Source organism: Hemitrygon akajei, chromosome 16 (genome assembly GCF_048418815.1).
Source record: "Hemitrygon akajei chromosome 16, sHemAka1.3, whole genome shotgun sequence".
NCBI classification, from domain to species: domain Eukaryota; kingdom Metazoa; phylum Chordata; class Chondrichthyes; order Myliobatiformes; family Dasyatidae; genus Hemitrygon; species Hemitrygon akajei.
The window spans coordinates 45,909,550-45,932,314 of record NC_133139.1 but is presented as its reverse complement, the minus strand read 5'-3'; positions in this window follow the sequence as shown (position 1 = coordinate 45,932,314).

Sequence of the window (22,765 nt, the reverse complement as noted above, 5' to 3'; positions counted from 1 at the left end):
ACTGGGACAACCCATAAACTGAAGAGCAGAATCAGGGTGGGGGGTGAGCAATCCTACAGATAACAGATTAGCTCATTTTTTGCCTCATCTGGCAACTAGGATGGAACTCCATGAACATCTAGGTGATGTACAGAAGTGTCTGCAACCATCTTTGACAAGAAATGCCAAAGGGTTGAATTGTTTTTCTTTTACATTTCTGTTTACTCTTTCTGGCTAGTTCAGCATATGTCAAACTTCCTAATTAAATGACTTTCTAGACTATTTTATTGATTAATAATTCAGAATTCAAGCTAGCATTCTTTACCCATTCTTACTTGCCCTGACGGTGGCCCTTTCGATGAAGGAAATGCTACAATGCTGCAGAACAGCAAGATCCTTGCTTTGTACCCAATGATGATGAAGGGATGTCAATATATTTCCATGACAAGATGATAAGCATCTTTGATGGGAATCGGTACCCAGTCACCTGTGAGTTTTGGTTTTAAAGGTGCTATCGATGTGGTCTATGGGCATGTTCTACACTTGGTGGAAGGAATGTTTACGGTAGATAAGAGATCAATCAACAGGTTATTTTGCAGGAAGGCAAGTAAAAGTCACATTCAGGAACCTTAAAGGTTTTCAAGACAATCTAGTTTTACAATCACCTTAATGATCAACTTTTTTTTGAGCTTTTGAATCCATGGTGAGTTGTAAATTAACTGGCTCTATAATCTGAGAAATCTGTTATTGACAGTCACTTAACCACAAAGCTATCATAAGATTTGTTATCCACTGCCTCCTCACATCACAAAAAATGCTGTCTTAAGCCAATTCAGTTTTCTCCATGTGATATCATGGAGCAAATGAGCATAAAAGATGTAACAAAGACTCTTGAACCTCAACAACAAACCAGCCAATGTTTTACGACTATCTACTGTAACATTTTCTCCTGATGAAGAGAAAGATGCCTCAATAGTCTCATCCACAGGCAACTCTAATCAATATCACACCATCTTCATCTACTAGAAAATAGCTGGTAAATTGATTGAAAATATTGTTGAGAGACTCATTTAGTCATGCTGTCTGTCACACCAATTTCCTCCAGCAGTTTGTTAGTTACTTACTCAACCATGACTTGTTCATCTTGGTCTTGATGTCCTTTTTCTGTAGATGGACAAAGGACTTGAATTAGTAAGGAGAGCTGTGAGTGATTGTCTTGGATTCAAGACAGCATTTGATCAAATGCAACATCAAAGAGCCTGGTAAGTTTAAAAGTCAATACAAATGGGGGGAAAATTCAGCACCAATATCTGACAGGATGTTTTTGTCTGTGGCAATACTTTTTTGAAAAGTACCTAATGCAGATCCAGCCAATAGTCCTTGCTAGAGGAAGAGCAAAACCAAGATTAAAAACAAAAAGTAGGGATAAATCAAATGTTTTAGAGTTCACTCACTGGGAACATGGATCTCGGTTAAAGATCCATGTGGAAAGAGTTCAGCCTACATCCAGATTCAAAGCTAGGAGCATAGCAGCAACCATCCATCGGTGTTTTATGATATGTCCAGATCTCTCTGTACATGATATCCTAGCAGTTGGTTCAGTGCCTGTCCTCTGTGAACCTCAAGCCCAGGATCTCTACAGTGCTCTTCAGATTGAAAGAACAGTTTGAGATTCAGTAGCAACTGTGGATAAGGGGTTTTGTTCAGTTGATGATCTTCTCAATCAGATTTACCAAACACAAGAAAGAAAATCAATTCAATAAAACATCTATTCAATCCTTTTAACTTTGATGAAAGCATATTTTTCTGCTTGTAACTTAATACACAAACAGTTGTATCTCTAATTTTGTACAGCCACCTTGAATAGCAAGTTGAACATTAAACTAAATTCAATTCAGATCTCTTCAGCTATTGAGTTTATCTTCCAAACTAGGTCAGACAAATTAAACAAAAGATTCTTTGTCATGGTTACAGCAGCTTCGGGGGGATTTAGTTGGAAAGGACACCCATAACAGTCTGTGTGCCACTGATGTGACAACTTCTTATCAGGCCTCTTGAAAAGAATCTCAAAGTGAGTAATATCCAATGAATTATTTGAAGTATGGTTACTGATTACAGGAGCTAGTGTGTGGTCTGATTCTATAAATGAGCAATTGGCATTTTCAATGAAAGAAGCAAACCTTTTTTGATTTGGTAGCTGGGAATACTATCCAGTTTGGTCAGAAATTAAATGCAAGGGGAGTATCACAGTTTAATGGTGAGAACGTAAATCTAAGCTTTATCTTTTGACCCCTTGTGCCTGCTCTGATCTGAATTCTTTCTTCCCTAGAATGGAATAGAATATGTTTTCTTCCCCTGAATGGAATCAGAAGGAAATGGTAGGGTGAGTAGGAGAGACTGTTGTACCCTTTGGGTGCATGCCACCTTCCAAGGGGGATCCCATCTGCCCCTTTTTCCTCTCATTTCTATAACATCTCAATTTATTCACTTGCTCATCAGCTCCCTGTTTGGTTACTTTGACACATACCTGCAATGCAGGTTCTCCTACATTTGCCAAGTAATGTACTACCGTGTCTTTGGAATGTGGGAGGGAACTGCAGCATTCAGGATAAATTCACCTGGTTCCCAGTAAAACGTGCAAACTCCACACAGACACCAGAGGAGTCAGGATTGTATCCCAGACCTTGGCACTGTGAGGCAACTGCTGCACCATAAAATTGCACTCAAGGCCGAGCCTGATATTTACCTTGGCATTGCTTCTCTGCACTAATCCCTTCTCTCTCGATTCCCTTAATATTGAATACCCTATTGCTCAATTTCAAATCTACTCTGTAACTAATTGTACACAGCCCCTTGGTGGTGTATTTCAAAGGTTCACTTCCTCCTCAAATTCTGTCCTGACTGCAGACTGAGACAAAACTCAGTAAGAGGTAACATCCCTGCATCTATCCTGCCAAAACCCATTTACAAAGTATCAAAGACCTAGGCTGATTAATTTCTTTTCATGACACACTTGCCATTTCAGAAGTCAATTGCTGGATTATCTTTAATTGCTCACAAGCCCAGGTAAAATATACATTGGTTGCTAAACTTAATGCCCATTTCCCAGGGACTTGAATCATTTTCATGTTTTGGCTTGAATAATATAAACTCACAAGGATTGCATTACTATCTTGGAAAGTGAGTTGTGGTCAAAGAGAGGGCAGAGAGAGATGATTACACACACCAAACCACATTATGCTACGAGTGTGAGATCTCCAGTGCAGTAGCTTATTTGAAAATACTAACCTGAACTAATCTAAACAAAGCTTGGGGGAGGTGGAGATCCTCAGTATGATTATGTCTGGTTCTTATGAAATCAGCTACTAAAAGCTTGGGCTCAACAGTCTTGCTTGCTTGATAAATGGCAGAAATTCTACATGGAACATTGAAGCTTGTGGTTCTTGCAATCACCATTGAGACTCTTGAACCTTATCCCAAACTATCAAATCAAAAGCTACCAGCAGCCAAATACTCAAACAGGTGATCAGCATCCGTGGAAAGAGAAATCAGTTGATATTTCAGATCAGGGACCCTTTCTCAAAACTTGAGAGAGTGAATGTGTATAGCTTTCAAAGCAGACTTGGGGAGGTGTGAGATATGATTCAGAATAGGACATGGAGATAGGTTAAAACAGATCAGGTGATAAAGAGCATTTGGGGAAGCACTGACATCACATTTTTGACAGGAGAGTGGAGTGGAGGCAAGGCAGAACTATTGGAAGGAATAGAGAATCTGTCACTGGATCAAGAACCTCTTGTTTTGGATCTGCAGACTTTGCATTATCTTCAGCAAACTCAGAACCCACAGAACCTTGACCCCTGAAGAGAAAGAGAGGACAAAACAGAGGGAAGAAAGGAAAACAGGAAAAAAATGATCAATGAAAGATGTCTGCAGTTAAGTAGTCACTCACCTCTGTGGCCAGGCATCACTGCAGAATGCTACATTAAACTATAATAGCTGCTTCATCAATTATCAGCCCTTCATCTAAAGGTCAGAATGGAAGAATACTGTGATTGCATTTATCCAATGATTGCTGATGATTACAATGTCCAGTTCTATTTGCAACTCCTCACACACATACCAGCAGCTGGACCACATCCTGGTATGGGCTAAATAGCAACACACAAAATTTGTGGCACAAGAGGCAGCAAATATCTAACAAGAGAATCTAGTCACCTACCCTAGACCTACAATGACATTCCCACTGCCAAATCCTCCCACCAGCAACATGCTGCAGGAAGGGTCCCTACTTCCTAGAAATGTAGCTCATTTGGGCATAAATGTATGGTTTTAAATGTAGATCATTCAAAATCTTTCCACTATCCAAAAAGCATACAAAGGTAGTGAAATATTTTCCACTAGCTTGTGTGCAGTCCCAGTGCTTAAAGTACAGGCAAAAAGCAGTGCAGTTGATCAACAGTCCTCCCAACACATTCAAAATTAACTCAACCAGTGCAACACAGTTGGAGCAAACCATTGAGGCTTCTTTATTGGGAACTCCCTATCTACATAGCTCCATTGGTATGTCATCACCACATGGACTTTAGCTGTTAAGGTTGCAGTTTAATCACCAGCTCAAATCCTGTGAAACAATTAAAACTATTAGGTAAATGTGGACAGTCCCACAAGACTAATTCAAGAAAAAAATTATCTTCTCCAGAGTCTGGCTTATTTTCTCCAACTAGTAACCAACAGGCAATCCACCCAATTCATTTTTAATGGTTGTAGAACCTGTCACCTGTCCAATCTGAGGGACATTACTCAGGTTGGTTGGAAAATAGATGTGTATTACAGCCAAAGACAAGGCAAAAACTACTGCCTGATTATTACTTCTGACTGTTTATTTTCAGACAGGTACAAATGACAGTAGTGGTTGGAATACTGAGCACTATCCTATTTCATAACATGGAGCTCCTCCATTCAAATCTAAACTAAACTTCAAATCATCTGTAATAATAAGTCTAATAAACAGTACTGGACACAAATTCACTACAGTTAAATGCATTGGATAACAGTTATTCACATGTGTCATAAAATCATTACAAATGAGCTTTTGGATTAAACTCATTCATACATGTCTAATAACTAATTTAAAATGCAAATAGCTGGCATCAATGGTCTTTTAAAGCACATCAATGGGACAAAGAATTATTACTCAATTTCTGACAAATGCATTTATTTGCATTTCATTTAATAATACATAAAAATGTGCTTCTAAGTACCAAATTTTGGCAGTCAGACATACATGAGAAAAAGCAATGAAAAGCTGTGTCCATAAGTAATTTAAAAGTGATCTTAAAGGATGAGCGACAAAAGTTTAGAGAAAGAATTCAGATGGTAAAATTTAATCAGAGTTCTAAGTGGCAGAATTTCCAGAGGCTTATAAAAAAATTAAGGAGTTGCCAGATCTGGGACTACATTAATTTAGTAAGAACAAAGTGATGAATTAACAGTTGAGAGTTGGAAAACAGGCAGCGTTAGAAATATTTGCAGGAAGAATGGCAAACACACACGTACAAGTCAGGTTGTGCTAATAGAGAAAGAAAGTCTGAGTATTCTGAGTCAATACCATAGATGATTTACAGCAGTGTGCCTTTTCTGAGGCAGAAAAAGAGTTGTCATAAGTTGTAGAGATGGCTGTAAAATATAGAAATGCAAGGTTTAGTGACTGCATCCCAACCATTTCTTGTACATCTACTCTGATCACCCCTGGACAGAGCAAGAATAAAATTCCCTGGTCCCCACATTCTATCCAACCAGCCATTACATTCTATTGTTCATCCTTCACAATTTCTGCCAGATCCAACACGACTTCACCAACAGACACATACTTCCCCTTCCCTTTCAGCACTGTGAAGAGACTGGCATTTTTGTGACTCCCTGGGTCTGCTCTCCTGTCCCCACCAAGCACTCCATTTCTTATTCCACCTTACCCATGCAACCACACCTCTTCACAACAACTCAGGGTGGAAAGAGTAAAGCAGCAAATCACCTGCATATTCATCAGGTAGAGGAGACTAAATTACAAACACAAAATACAGTAAGTTAACTGGAAGAAACCAACTGCAGATCAGGGACCATTTTGCAGAACACCCGCTGTTAGTTTGCAGGAGTGACCCTGCCCTTTCCTGTTGTCTGCCACTTTAATTCACCATCCTACTCCCACTCTGACCTGTAACCTCCTGCATTGTTACAAGGCCTAATGTAATAGATGGAGGAATTAAATGGGGGTATAGTCAAGGGCTCTGTCAACCATGGAAGAGGGTGCTCTTCTTTCAGTATAATTCAAGTTTAAAAATATTATTTCCTACTTAGTTCTCATGAATACCCATGGATCTGATAACTGAATCTTACTCTTACCACAGATACAGCCTGACCTGTTGAGTTCTCAGCATTTTGTTTTTTATTGTGTAGAGTAAACACTGAATGCTCAGGTACAATGCTTTCCCAAGGCTAAGCCACACCAGAAAGTTAACACTGACCAGCAAAATGAACAGGGGGAAAAAAATCAAAAGGAATTGATTAGGAATGAATAGGACTAAGCGGATGTTGAGTCACTACAGGTCAAATAGTTTCATCTGCAATGTAAAGTTCAAAATTATAAAAATAAGCAGCAATGCATAGAAAGCAGAAATCTAACAAATCACCAACCTTCTATTCATTAAATTTCAATCTCCTTACTCAACATCCCTCCGAGAACATCATTCAGCTCATTTTTCAAAGAATGTAAATGAAATCAAAAAGAACAATATCAGGAAGGACAAAAATGCTTCAGAGTAAAACAGCAAAAACTAAGGGAATTATGTGTCCATCAGTCTAAAACTGCAGGAATTACTCCAAAACGTGTCAGATTTAAGCATCACGGCCCAAATCTTTCTTCCACCCCACCGCCTGACACATAGATCGGACTCTTAAGGTTTCTGGAAAATTGTTAACGGGACCCCGGCTTTGGATATAATGATGGAATTATAACTAGTAAATAGGGATTCTACGCGGTCGGACTGTAAACATGTCACCAGTTGCTCTTTGTGCTGTGCGAAAATTAACAATTTTCTATTATTTGACGTTATAAATTCTGGAATAAACTGCTTTAAAAGCACAGTGCAATTAATGGCAAGGTGCAATTGCCGCTCTGAACAATTGTTCCTGCAGCATTTCTGATTACTGTAGCCGTTTTAAAATCACTTCACCGCCAAACTGATGTTTACCATTATATCGCGAAAAGATAGCAAAAAGCAAACCACATGGGATAAGAAACAAATTAAAACATTTAAAGTTTCGTTTAATATTCTCAGCTGTGATAAAAAAAGCAAGATATGCGGGACAATAATCTGATTTAAACGCATATTTTCGTTTAATATTTATAATTTATTACATGTATTACATCCTATTCAGTAAATGCCAATAAAAGATATTAAATGAGAATTAGCTTTTGGTGACATTTTCTCAGTTAGCGATAGTAGTGACTTCTCTCCCAATTTCGCCGTTTCAAGATTGTGTGTAAAACTGCCTGAAATTGGGATCACGGTGTTTAAAGTCTATTCTCCCACACTCCCACAATTTTGGTACAAATATTACCTTAGCGTGTGAAAGTTGCGAAAATTAAAACACTGAAAACAATTGTTTACGACATGTAAATCCGTGCAAGAAATAAAGCACGGGAAATAAATAGTCGCGGACACGCAGCTAAAAGATAAGGCCGACGGACCGGTTGGAAAAGCAGCGCTGCATATCCTGAATTTTGAACTCGTTTTAAAGATAATTTGAATGTAATACACAATGTATACACAATGTGTGATATTTCGAACAAGTCATTTGATGGTCAAGTACATTAACTTTCTATTTTGATACGTGATATGTTAAATATATTATTTCCATACAACTAAACCGATTGAAACTTCAACAGTAAACCCAAACTCAGAGGCAGCCTCGGTCCGTCGACCTATAGCTGCTCCGCGTTAGTCTCACTAGCATTTTCAGAAGCTTATCCAACTCCCTAAAACGCTGCATTGTTGGTCCCACCGGTCCCACTGTGAGCCTCATAACTTGCTTTGCAAGTAATATACCCCATTATGTCAGTGTTGCCAGATCTATGTCCCAGAAGCTTGAATGCTCCTCCAGTGGGAACAATATCTCTTTTTCGACTCAATCTACTGTACATCCATCTTTAGCGCAACGACCTCTGATCTCGCAACTATAATCCCAATTCTATCCGTCTCTCGTCCCTGAGAATACTTCGGTAAATCATTTTGTACCCTTCAAAACCTTTCCATCTTCCGCAAATACAGTACCAAGAAATGGACACGGTACCCCCATTGTAACCGCACCAGTGCTTCCTGAATGTTCGAGACTTCCTTGCTGGTATAATCCGTTTATGAAGTCTCAATTTGCCCTCCCAGTCTCAACAAACTACGCACACTACTCACATTTCTGTTCTTGTCTCCTTTTCAGAATTGAGCATTTTCTCTATTAGTATCACATCCTTACCACCAAAACGTATCAGTTCACATTTCTCTATATGAAATTTCCTTTACCCACCCCATCTGTCTGTACATATCCTCTATGGTCACTGGACCTCAAGCTTTTTCTCTGACCGAGCTGCAAAGATGTACGGAGTGGGTCTGAGATACATTTTATTATACTTACATTTGAACTTTAACAGACCGAAGACAACTGCGGAGAGAGCGAAATGAACCTATTGGAAGCCACTTTGTAGAGACCCACAGCTAGAGTCAAATAAGAATTTAAAACTTCAAGGTGTAACTTTTTTGAAAAAATCTAGTTGTTTCGTTTATAAGGAAATTCATTCTATCAGTCTAACGCAGTGCGTTTTTAAATGCTTTAAACAAGAAGTACGTACTCATTTTTCAAGTTAATTAGCATTCTACCAGTCCCCGGATTCCCGTTCGCCTCGAAGCTGTGTTCAGTAAAAACCGGTTCACTGAGACAGATTCTTGCACTTACCTGCGGAGAACTTACAGAATAAAATAAACAAAATTATTTAGACAGAGTTACCTACTTCACACATACAATTCATACCACTGAAAAACTGAAAACTATCAGCGGAATACATTGTTAACAGATGGCTTAACGTTAAAAGCAAGCAACCAAAGGCATCGGGTTAACTAGTGACAGAAACCAAGTGGTTGTCCAGCAGAACAGAGTAATACCCAACAATCATAGTGAGGCTGGCATAAGAATAACCAATGAGGTTGTCTCTTAAGAAGATTTTCTGGGACCTCAGAAAGAAAGAAGTGTGTTAAATAAATGGAGAACAACAACTTATACCCGAAAGTCAAAATTTCTATAACGAGATCAAAGATAGCTCGCGTGTGGCTTAATTGTCGGCAGGGAACTCATATAGCCTTTGTAGTGGAAAACGTGCGATATTTCATGTCAGACTTGAGTAGCTGTCTCTGAGCGATCGAGTTGCCTCATTAAGGGTGGGATTTCTCCGTTGGTTTATTGGACACCCCATCCTTCACTATCCCAAGAATCAAGTCATGGAGCCAACACACGCACACAATCAAGTCCGCGGGTTCCTCCAGTAAGGGAGAAATCGGCTTTGAACCATTCCCCAGTAGAGTAACTACATCAAGGTTTAATGGAAGGCTTAGAAATAGGGAATTTCAAATATGACATGCTGTTGGAAGAAGTGCAATTCCGCAATGGAATATTTTGGGGATTTAAAACAAATATCAGTTAACGCAAATCTTTTCAGATTAGAAACCATATGTCTTGAAAAATGAATTCGGAAACAAATCCTTGCGCCATTTGGCAAGGTAGTCCTTGATTTAATGTCCTGTAAAATTTTAAACCATCTTTCATGAGTTCCATCCTGGCCGCCGATTGTGTTATTGAAGCCTGGGGTTAGGATTTGGCTTTCTGCCCCTTAGGTTCGCTTCTAAAACTACGACTTGGTTTAAGGGACGTTTAGAGTTGCGATCTGCCGACACTGTGCACCTGAAGCTCTCCGCCAAACATTAAGCTGCTTGGTCTAGTTTGTACCTTGTTATATTCATACTTTGTATTTCGCAGTTTATTTCTCTTGTCGGAAGAATTTCCAATGGCAGTTTGCATTCAGCAACAATTAAAGGTCTTCATGAGAAAAATCTACTATCTATTTTCACTCCCAATAATACGCTTTTATAAAAATAAACAAATTAGGTACGAATGTAGCTTTAACAAACGTATATTACGATTACTACAATATAAGCTAAGACTGCAGTCTTTGGAATTATTTTGATGATTCTGTACATTTTATTCACCCAATAAAATGTTAAAAAGGAAGTTAAGAAAAATCATGCAAACATACCGACCTGAAACATTAACTGGTTCCCTCTCCACATAGGTTGTCTGAACTACGGAATTTTCACCCGTTCTTATTTTATATCATTAGCTTTCCAGTTTCCTGAAAATCTCTCTCATTTTAATTTTACAGAACATCCTGCAATTATCAGAATCAATTAAAACATCAAATAATTTACTGAAAGAACTGGTGTCAATATCTGTAAAGGAAAAATTAAGTTTAAAGCGAGGCTTTCTAGTTAGATTGTACATACACTTTTCGTAGCATTCAAATTTTGCCATGGAAAATCCATGAGAAGAAATTATCTGAAGCAACCGTTTACTTTTTAAAAAACTTAAATAACGAAGAGTACCGCTACGCTGACTGCACGTCAGCCTATCTGTGAGGGCGGGAACAGGTCGGGGCGGACGAACATGCATTGCCATTAGGGTAGGATGTGTGATGGCTTTATAAAATCAAACAAAAATCTATTCTAATTGCAACAAAAGATTGCTGGAAATACCTCGAGAGCACTGTTTCTTTTGTGAAGGACTCTCTGCTGGAGGAGCTGGTTGTAGCCGCCGCCTCATTTCCTTCATAGTAATGTGACAGAGAGCAGTCTTTCTCTGGGCTTTTTATAGCTGTAGCTTGAACTGAAGGGAGGAGCAACTGGGGAGCCAACCTTAACGCTGTCACTTACCCATTTTAGTGCTACATCAGAAGCAACCGCATCTGTTTCAGAAATAAACATGATTAGAATCACCTTTCGCCTCACCCTCAAGTTATTTTTGTAATATATTTTGCAACCTTTTTATTGAGGGGGAACAACTTTACAATTCTCACTAAAGAAGCAAAAAAAAAGCCCTGCAATTTACATGTCTCTTGGATAGAAAAGACCTGTCAGAAGCCTTCAGGGAGGGGGCAAGGAGCCAGGCCAGGTGCGGATAAATTGAAGAGGAGTCGAAGGGAAGAACCGTTTTGAGTTCAATTCTGAGTTTTGACTGAGTCCAGGAGTTGTTTTAATTTTCCAGGCAAGGCACAGGAATGGGGAAAAGATGAGAACGAATTTATCTGATACAGTAGTTTTGTTTGGTGATAGAACATTTTTACATTTTTGGCTGTGAAGAGGGAACTGAAGACTTACAGAACTTTCCCGTATAAATGGACATGTTCTCTTTAATAAAAAATTATATTCCAAAATCTTTCACTACTGATTTTACATTTATTCCTTCAGTACACTTTAAATAAATATCCTTTATAATTTATTACAATGATCACTGTGATGTCCATTCCTTTGTCTTCATAGTCTAGGTGTAGCTGAAGACTTTCATATTGTTCAATTGTCCTGTAAATGTATTTAAGTTGTTTTGCCTGTCTTAACTGGAAGTGTTTCTTTCTGGGGCAGACATGAATTAGTCCAGGTCCCATTCCTAGGCTTTAGACCTTATATTTTGATTGGACTCAATTATAATATTAAGCAAGTACTGCATTGACATCAAAGACAACAATCTGGATTTATAGCACAGTGAGATTTTCTATGGAGGGCTATCAAGCTAGTATAACATGAAATGAGCAAATGTTAAATGCTTGAACTTTGAAGTAAAAACAGTAAATGTTGAAAACACTGATCAGGTCTGACAACAATCTGTGGAAAGAGAAGTAGTGTTGGCATCTCAAATCAGAGACCTGAAAAAGGATCACAAGGTAACTTAAGGACCAATCAGGCCAAAGGGTCAAAAACATAGTCAAAGAGGCAGGTTTAAGGAGTGGGGAGGGGGAGCTAGTGAAGTGGAGAAGTTCTGTAAATGAGTTCCAAAACCAGCAACAGGGTAAACAAGTAAAACTGGGGAGGGGGAAAGGCTAGAGTGGAGGAGCACTAGGATCCCAGAGGGTTGTAATGTTGGAGAAAGTTTCTCACTAGGGGCCTGAACCATAGATGAACATGTCTCTTCATCAGAATTTTCAGGATCACGTGATGCTATTCTGAAAATAGGCAGGGCCTACTCTTCATGTGAATGGTCTTTGACAAATTCTGCTTCCACTTCCACAAGTGCTATAGAGTGTTTCCAGCATCTTCTGTTTTCCTTTCAATGCTCCAAGTGTTCTGAACAAGGTTGCTTCAAAGGGGCAACAGCACAGTGGTGTCTTTATTAGGCACACCTGCTCAGATATGCAAATATCTTATCAGCCAATCATGTGGCAGTAACTCAACCCATAACATTATCTAGATATGGTCAAGATGTTCACTTGTTTTTCAGGTCAAATATCAGAATGGCAAGAAATATGATCTAAGTGACTGACCATGGATGACTGTCGGTGGCAGACAGGGTGGTTTGAGTATCTCAGAAAATGCTGATCCTATGGGATTTTCATGCACAACAGTTTCTAGAGTTTACAGAGAATGGTGCAACAAACAAAAGATACCTTGTTAATGAGAGAAGTCTGAGCAGAGTTGGCAGACTGGTTCAAGCTGACAGGAAGGTGACAGTAGCTCAAATAACCATGCATTATAACTGCGTTGTGCAAAAGAGATCTCTGAATGCACAAGACATCGAACCTTGAAGTGGAAGAGCTACAGCAGCAGAAGGCTATGAACATACACTCAGTGGCCACTTTATTACATGCGACAGGTAGGAACCTTGCTGCACAGGAAAATGTAAAATAAAATGAGGAAGTGCTATAACTATACTCAGCATGCCAAACATTGCACCAAGCTGATAACGTGTTTATTCTGGTACTCTCTCCACTGTTGTAGCTTAACCCATTTTTGCTGTAAATTGAATGGTTGCCCTTTTGCATTGGAAAGGAATGTGAGGAATCTAAAGTAGTTAATTCTTTGTCACATCCTCTGGGATGTTTTGTTGCATCATTACAAACGCGTGGCTTTTTTCAAGGTATTTTGTAGGTGGCAGGCACCTTGTTCTGTGATAAGATGTTCAGGATCTAGCCACGTGATCAGCAACTTTTTTGTTTGAATCCTCAAAATATTTTAAGATGGACTGTCACATTTTAATGGAGGATAGAGCTGAATAATTTTCTCCACGTCTTCCCTTGATATGGTATGTTTTATAGATAGTAGTCATATTCTCTTCCTTATTCAGTTGATGGCTATTTACATTCAGTGACCAATTTATTAGGTACCTGCTGTACCCAAGAAAGTGGACACTGAGTGTATGTTTGTGGTCTTTGCTTCTGTAGCCCATCCACTTCAATGTTTGGTGTGTTCAGAGATGCTCTTCTGCACACTACTGTTGTAATGTGTGGTTATTTGAGTAACTGTTGCCTTCCTGTCAGCTTGGACCAGTTTGGCCATTATTCTCTGACCTCTCTCATTAACAAGGCTCATTGGTTGTGTTTTGGGGGTTTTTTTTGCACCATTCTCTGGTAAACTCTAGAGACTGTTGTATGGGTAAATCTCAGGAGGTTAGCAGTTTCTGAGATACTCAAACCACCCCATCTGGCACCGACAATCATTCCACAGTCAGTCACTTAAATCACATTTCTTGCCCATTTCGAAGTTTGGTCTGAAGGACAATTGAACTTATTGACTATGTCTGGATGCTTTCATGCATTGAGTTGCTGCCACATGTTTGACTGATTAGATATTTGCATTATGGAGAAGGTGCACAGGTGTACCTAATAAAGTGGCCACTGAGTGTATGTGTGAACTTTGATATTTTATACTTGTGTGCAAGTTGACTGTAGGGGGCATCACAGCCAACCCTATTTGATCTCTGTTCTCACAAATACTTGCGCATTCTGGTAATCAGAAAACTTCATTTTTATTCTACTAGTGACAATTTTAACTTCAAATCCCTTGCTACTGATCCACTAATCTTTCATTGTTCACCCTCTTAGAGATTAATAATTTTAAAATCTGAATTACAGCTGTTTAATCAGTTCTGCTTCAGTGAAAAAGATCAGAGTTTTTAACTGTGTTCATGCACAGTTTATAACATCTCACTGGCACCATCTTGGTAGGATCAAGATGGTGCCAGTGAATCACAGTGGCATTCTGAGGGCTGTGGACAATACTTCTAAATATACTTTTTTTCAAATTATTCTCACTGTTATCTGCAACATGTAACTTCCCTTGAAGCAATGGACTTTAAATCCACTTAATAATCTATAGAATTCACGATCGTCTGACGGTCTTGGCAGATCAGTCAGGTACTGCACATTTAAGCAGATGAAGGTTCATCACCATGGCCGGAAGTGAGGCAGGAGGAGAGGACTCCAAGCCAGGCTGAAACACATAGGGATGAGGCCCCCCTCGACCCAGCATCTTGTTAGCAAATGTGCAGTTGTTGAAAAGCAAAATTGAGGACCTGAGTCAAGATTGTTGTATCGGCAGGAAATGAAGAACTGTTGTATTTTACGTCTGACTGAAACTTGGTTGTCTCCAAGCATGCCAGATAGAGTAGTCAAACTGGAAGGCATCTAATGGATTGAACTACTGATTTGGAAAAGGCAAAAGGTAAAGGTGTGTGTTTCATGATTAATTCTCTGTGGTGCTCCAATGTGGCAGTTTTGCTGAACTTGTGATCCCCTCGAGCTTGAACCCCTAAAGGTCAAATGTCATCATTCTATTTACCTTAGAGACTTCCCATCCATAATCATGACCTCAGTTTACATACCATCAGTGGCCGACTGCAATCAAGTGCTTGCGATGCTGCATGATCCCATCTCCAAAAAAAGCAGTCAATCCCGATGCACTTCAGAATCAGAATCAGGTTTAATATCACCAGCACATGTCGTGAAGTTTGTTAACTTAGCAGCAGCAGTACATTGCAATACATGATAATATAGAACACAAATAAATAAGTAAACCAATTACAGTAAGTATATATATAGATATGTATATTAAATAGTTAAGTTAAAAATAGTGCAAAAACAGAAAAAAAATGTGAGATAGTGTTCATGGGTTCGATTCCCATTTAGGAATTGGATGGCGGTGGGGGTGGGGGAAGAAGCTGTTCCTGAATTGCTGTGTGTCTACCTTCAGGTTTCTGTATCTCCTTGCTGATAGTAGCAATGAGAAGAGGACATGTCCTGGGTGATTGGGGTCCTTTACAATTGATGCTGCCTTTCTGATGCACCGCTACTTGAAGATATCTTGGATACCAAAGTGGCTAGTTCCCATGATCGAGTTGATTAGTTTCCCAACTTTCTCCAGCTTCCTTCATTCCTGTGCAGTAGCCCCCCTCCCCCCCACACCAGTCAGTTATGTAGCCTGTCAGAATGCAGCTATCTTACATCTGTAGAAGTTTTCAAATGTTCTGGGTGACAAACCAAATCTCCTCAAATTTCTAATGAAATATAGCCACAGTCTTGCCTTCTTTATGGCTGCATCGATATGTTGGGACTAGGTTAGATCTCAGACCTATTCCGTGCTGCATCTCAATAAAAAAAAAATCTTATGGGCAAAGTGGCAATTCCGGACTAAACTTGAATCAACAAAAGATGCTCACCAGTTGTGGCAGGGCTTGAATACTATCACCTCTGATAAAGTTAAATCAAGTGACAAAGGCGACAGTAGAGCTTCATTTCCAGGTGAGTTCAATGCACTCTATGCTTGCTTTGACACTGTCAAAACAAAGAGGATGCATCACAAACTCTCACATCCCCTGATGATCCAATAATTTCAGTATCTGAGGCTGAGGAGCGGGTGAATACGTGAAAAGCATCCCTCCCAGGTGGGGTATCTGGCCAAGTACTAAAGAAACCTGTGCTGATTAACTGGTTGGTGTGTTCACTGAGATCTTTAACCTCTTGCTTCAGCAGTGTGTTACTCACTTGCTTCAAGCAGGCTTCAATTATACCGGTGCCCAAGAAGAGTGTGGTGACCTGGCTCAATGACTTATGCAGTAGCACTTGCATCCACAGTAATGAAGGGTTTTGAGAGGTGGTGATGAAACGTATCAGCTCCTGTCTGAGTGGCAATTTGGATCCACTCCAATTTGCCGACCAGAGCAACAGGTCCACAACAGATGCCATCTCATTGGCTAATACCTCAATCCTGGGACATCTGGACAGCAAAGGTGCAAAAACCAGGATGCTCTTTATCAACTACAGCTCAGCATTCAGTACCATCGTCCCCTCAAAATTAATCAATAAGCTCCAAGTCCTTGGCCTCAATATCTCCTTGTGCAATTGGATCCTCAATTTCCTCACTTGCAGACTCCAGTCATTTTGGATTGGCAACAACAGTTCCTTCATGATCCCCATCAGCACAGGTGCACCACAAGGATGTGTTCTTAGCCCCCCGCCCCCGCTCTACTCACTTTACACTTATGACTGTGAGGCTAAACACAGCTCCAACACCATATTCAATTTTGCTGAAAACACCACTGTCATAGACCAAATCAAAGTGGTGATGAATCAACATATAGAAGGGAGATTGAAAATCTGGCTGAGTGGTGTCATAATAACAACCTCTCATACAATGTCAGCAAGATCAAGGAGCTGATTATTGACTTCAGGAGAAGGAAACCAGAGGTCCATGAGCCAGTTCTCAACAGGGGATCAGAGCTAGAGATGGTCAGCCACTTTAAGTTCCTCAGTGTTATGATTTTGGAGGGCCTGTCCTGGGCCCAGCACATAAATGCAATTACAGAGAAAGCACGGCAGAACCTTAGGAGTTGGTGGAAAATCAGCATGACATCTAAAACTTTGACAGACTTCTATAGATATGAAGTGGAGAGCAATTTGACTTGCTGCATCACAGTCTGGCATAGAAACACCAATGCCCTTGAATGGAAAATCCTACAAAGGTAGTGGATACGGCCCAGTCCATCATGTATAAAGCCCTTCCAACAATTGAGCAGATCTACATGAAACACTGTCACAGGAAAGTAGCATCCATCATCAGGGACTACCAGTCAGGACATGCTCTCTTCTCATTGCTGCCATCAGGAAGAAGGTACAAGAGACTTAGGACTCACACCACCAGGTTCTGGAATAGTTACTATCCCTCAACAATCAGGCTCTTGAACCAAAGGGGATAACTTTACTCAACTTCACTTGCTCCATCATTGAAATGATCCCCCAACCAGTGGACTCTTTCTTCTTTCTTTTTGTATTTGCACAGTTTGCTGTCTTCTTTACTCTGGTTAATCACCCTAGTTGGGTAGTCTTTCATTGATTCTGTTATGTTTATTATTCTATAGATTTATTGAGTATGCACACAAGAAAATGAATCTCAGAAGTTGTACATTGTGATATATATGTATGTTGATTATAAATTTACTTTGAACTTTTCATTCCCAAAATGATATGAGTAAATCCATTTTGCAGCCTTTCTATAATTCTAATATCCTCCTTAACAGAACAGAATGTCAATAAGTCTTCCAGCTATGCCCTAAAAAATAATTTATACAAATGCAATTCCATATGCTGGTTATTGCATTCAATACCATTACATAAATATTGCAACCCCATTTACCTTTGAGTAACGGTGAGTTCGCATGCTGCACTTTTATATCCTGTGATCTCTGTTCCTTTAGTCTTAACACTCTTAAAACATGTATTTATGACAATTTACTATCCATTTATGCTTTCTTTGCCTGACGGCCTCCAGCCTTCATTCAATCCAAGTGCCTGTACTCATTTTAATACCATGGAAATGATTGTCAATGGCTTGCCACTTGTTTCTCATCTGAAAAAAAGTGGAAGGTGCATTCAGTGGGTATGGTATACCCAAGAACAACTTGATTCAATTTCAGTGAAGTTATTATTGGGGTAAATGGGCTCCTGTCCAAATTGCGAGCTCAAAGCTATTTAAATGTGCAACTGCAATGAAATCTGCAGATGCTGGAAATTCAAGCAACACACACAAAATGCTGGTGGAACACAGCAGGCCAGACAGCATCTATAGGAAGAAGCACTGTCAACGTTTCGGGCCGAGACCCTTCATCAGGACTAACTGAAAGGAAAGATAGTAAGAGATTTGAAAGTAGGAGGGGGAGGGGGAAATGCGAAATAATAGAAGACCAGAGGGGGTGGGATGAAGCTAAGAGTTGGAAAGGTGATTGGCAAAAGGGGCACAGAGCTGGAGAAGGGAAAGGATCATGGGATGGGAGGCCTAGGGAGAAAGAAAGGAGGAGGGGAGCACCAGTTGCATGCACTTTTCGTGGTTTTACGTGTCACATCCACGAACAGAATGGAACGTCCTCTACCACCCCTAGCGGGGCAATGGTGGCTGCCCGATGGTGTGGGCATTGAATCAGTGTTTGATCTCGATGTCAATATCAGTGAAGCGTACGGCCAATTGTATGGGCTCAGGGATCGTGAGACAGACTGACAATGCTGGTCGGTTGAATGATTACCGCAACAATCCACACGGCAATCCCACCCACCGACCGTTGCGGATACACCAAATGGTGTTTATTTAAATTGTTCTCAACCATTTGTAACAAAACGCAAACTGAATCACGCATCCGAGTTGGGACCCAGCTGAGTCTCAACACGTGAAGGCAGACAAGTCCATCATAAAATCTCTTTTCATTCCAGGATGAAGGAGATGTCTTCCTTTTTAAACAAAGGGACTTCCCTTCTTCCACCATCAACTCTACTCTCAAACGCATCTCTCCCATTTCCTGCACGTCTGCCCTCACCCCATCCTCCCGCCGCCCCACTCGGGATAGGTTCCCCTTGTCCTCACCTACCATCCCACCAGCCTCCAGGTCCAATGTATAATTCTCCGTAACTTCCGCCACCTCCAACGGATCACCCTGCCAAGCACATCTTTCCCTCCCCCCTCTTTCTGCTTTCTGCAGGGATCGCTCCCTATGTGACTCCCTTGTCCATTCGTCCCCCCCATTCCTTCCCACTGATCTCCCTCCTGGCACTTATCCTTGTAAGCGGAATGAGTGCTACACCTGCCCTTACGCTTCCTCCCTCACCACCATTCAGGGCCCCAGACAGTCCTTCCAGGTGAGGCGACACTTCACCTGTGAGTTGGCTGGTGTGGTATACTGCATCCGGTGCTCCCGGTGTGGCCTTTTATATATTGGCGAGACCCAACACAGACTGGGAGACCGTTTTGCTGAACACCTACGCTCGGTCCACCAGAAAAAGCAGGATCTCCCAGTGGCCACACATTTTAATTTCACATCTCATTCCCATTCTGATATGTCTATAGAACATAGAACATAGAACAGTACAGCACAGTACAGGCCCTTCGGCCCACCATGTTGTGCCGACCCTTAAACCCTGCCTTAAACCCTTAAACCCTTAAACCCCCCACCTTAAATTCCTCCATATATCTGTCTAGTAGTCTCTTAAACTTCACTAGTGTATCTGCCTCCACCACTGACTCAGGCAGTGCATTCCATGCACCAACCACTCTCTGAGTGAAAAACCTTCCTCTAATATCCCCCTTGAACTTCCCTCCCCTTACCTTAAAGCCATGTCCTCTTGTACTGAGCAGTGGTGCCCTAGGGAAGAGGTGCTGGCTGTCCACTCTGTCTATTCCTCTTAATATCTTGTACACCTCTATCATGTCTCCTCTCATCCTCCTTCTCTCCAAAGAGTAAAGCCCTAGCTCCCTTAATCTCTGATCATAATCCATACTCTCTGAACCAGGCAGCATCCTGGTAAATCTCCTCTGTACCCTTTCCAATGCTTCCACATCCTTCCTATACTGAGGCAACCAGAACTGGACACAGTACTCCAAATGTGGCCTAACTAGAGTTTTATAGAGCTGCATCATTACATCGCGTCTCTTAAACTCTATCCCTCGACTTATGAAAGCTAACACCCCATAAGCTTTCTTAACTACCCTATCTACCTGTGAGGCAACTTTCAGGGATCTGTGGACATGTACCCCCAGATCCCTCTGCTCCTCCACACTACCAAGTATCCTGCCATTTACTTTATACTCTGCTTTGGAGTTTGTCCTTCCACAGTGTACCACCTCACACTTCTCCGGGTTGAACTCCATCTGCCACTTCTCAGCCCACTTCTGCATCCTATCAATGTCTCTCTGCAAACTTTGACAATCCTCTACACTATCTACAACACCACCAACCTTTGTGTCGTCTGCAAACTTGCCAACCTACCCTTCTAACCCGACATCCAGGTCGTTAATAATCACAAAAAGTAGAGGTCCCAGAACAGATCCTTGTGGGACACCACTAGTCACAACCCTCCAATCTGAATGTACTCCCTCCACCACGACCCTCTGCCTGTTACAGGCAAGCCAATTGTGAATCCACCTGGCCAAACTTCCCTGGATCCCATGCCTTCTGACTTTCTGAATAAGCCTACTGTGTGGAACCTTGTCAAATGCCTTACTAAAATCCATGTAGATCACATCCACTGCACTACCCTCATCTATATGCCTGGTCACCTCCTCAAAGAACTCTATCAGGCTTGTTAGGCATGATCTGCCCTTCACAAAGCCATGCTGACTGTCCCTGATCAGACCATGATTCTCTAAATGTCCATAGATCCTATCTCTAAGAATCTTTTCCAACAGCTTTCCCACCACAGACGTAAGGCTCACTGGTCTATAATTACCTGGACTATCCCTACTACCTTTTTTGAACAAGGGGACAACATTTGCCTCCCTCCAATCCTCCGGTACCATTCCCGTGGACAATGAGGACATAAAGATCCTAGCCAGAGGCCTATCCATGGCCTCCTCTACTGTCAAGATGAAGCCACACTCAGGTTGGAGGAACAACACCTTATATACCGGCAGGGTAGCCCCGAACCTGATGGCATGAACATTGACTTCTCTAACTTCTGTTAATGCTTCTCCTCCCCTTCTTACCCCATCTCTGATATATTTATTTTTCCCCCCTTCCCTTTTTGTTCTCTTTCTGCCCATCACTCTGCCTGTTCTCCATCTCCCTCTGGTGCTCCCCTCCCCCTTTCTTTCTCCTGAGGCCTCCCATCCCATGATCCTTTCCCTTCTTCAGCTCTGTATCCCTTTTGCCAATCACCTTTCCAACTCTTAGCTTCACCCCACCCCCTCCGGTCTTCTCCTATTATTTCACATTTCCCCCTTCCCCTCCTACTTTCAAATCTCTTAATATATTTCCATTCAGTTAGTCCTGAAGAAGGGTCTCGGCCCGAAATGTCGACAGTGTTTTTTCCTATAGATGCTGCCTGGCCTGCTGTGTTCCACCAGCATTTTCAATGCGCAACTGATCAACATAAACACTGTGGATCCCGGGACCAAGCACCCCAAAATCCTCAATGAGGATTGCTGCAGGAAAACATAACTTTCTGCATTTTCTTTTAAGGATGCTGTTGGGCCAAAAAAGTCATCCATTCCCCACTTCCCCATGGAAAGCTCCCCTGAATCATGTTATGCTTCCTGCACCTCAACACAGTTTTGACTTTCCAGCAGCCTGCTGTGAAAGCCAGTTGGTATCTGGCCATCAAAACTTGCACACTGCTGTATGCTGGTGAACTAAAGCGAGATTTGGACCTGCAGGTGGAAGCCAGCATGGGTACTTAAATGTAACCGCTTATCAAGGGGCACCTTATGCAGATCTATAACATGCACGTGCACATTGAGGACATCTGCAGTAATTATTGTGTGAGGTGGAAGGTGTTTTGCCCCTACCTGCTGCACATGGCCCTGCCTGACTTTGGCAGAGCCATAAATAATCTATGAGCTTGTTGCTCATATTTATTACTGAGCAATAATCTTTGAAGGAAGTCTCTTGTGTGGCATCTTCATAAAAACATCTACTTCACCTTTAGCAACTCCTTTATCCATATTTTAACATTTTCACAACAACCAGTTGCTTTCTCAATGTCTACTGATTTCAGTGTCATTTATGGATTACTGGTTTACCCCCAGTAAAATTAGATGTAACCAATCTAAAATAACAGTCTGATGGAAGAACTCAGCAGGTCAAGCAGTATCTGTGGGAGGAAAGGAATTTGGGTCAAAACCCTGCATCAAGACCCTGACAAACAACAGATTATTCATGCTCCAGATTCCAGCATCTGTAGTCTCTTGAATAACCAACCTAAAACTTGCTGTTATCCACCTTTTGAGCAAAGACTTTAGGGCAAACATACAATCTTTTCACTACCCCTTCTACAATCCCCTCCAAAATTGCAGGTAGTTGCTGTTATAAAGAGACTTTTTGACACATTGGCCCTCATAAATCAGGACAATGAGCACAGGAGTTGGGATGTTATGTTAAAGTTGTAGAAGTTGTTGATAATGCCAAATTCAGAAAATGTGGAATTCTATTATCAATAAGCTTGAAATAACATAGAAAACATTTTCAAGGATGTTGCCAGGATTTGAGGACCTGAGTGATGCTGAGAGGTTGAATAGTTTCGGACTTTTGTCCAGGAGGGTGGGAGAATAAGGGGAGATCTTATAGAGGTATAAAAATCATGAGGAGCATGGATAGGGTGAATGAATGCAGGCTTCCCCCTCCCCTCTGGTTGGTTGAGACTAGAATTAGATGTCATAGGTTTAAA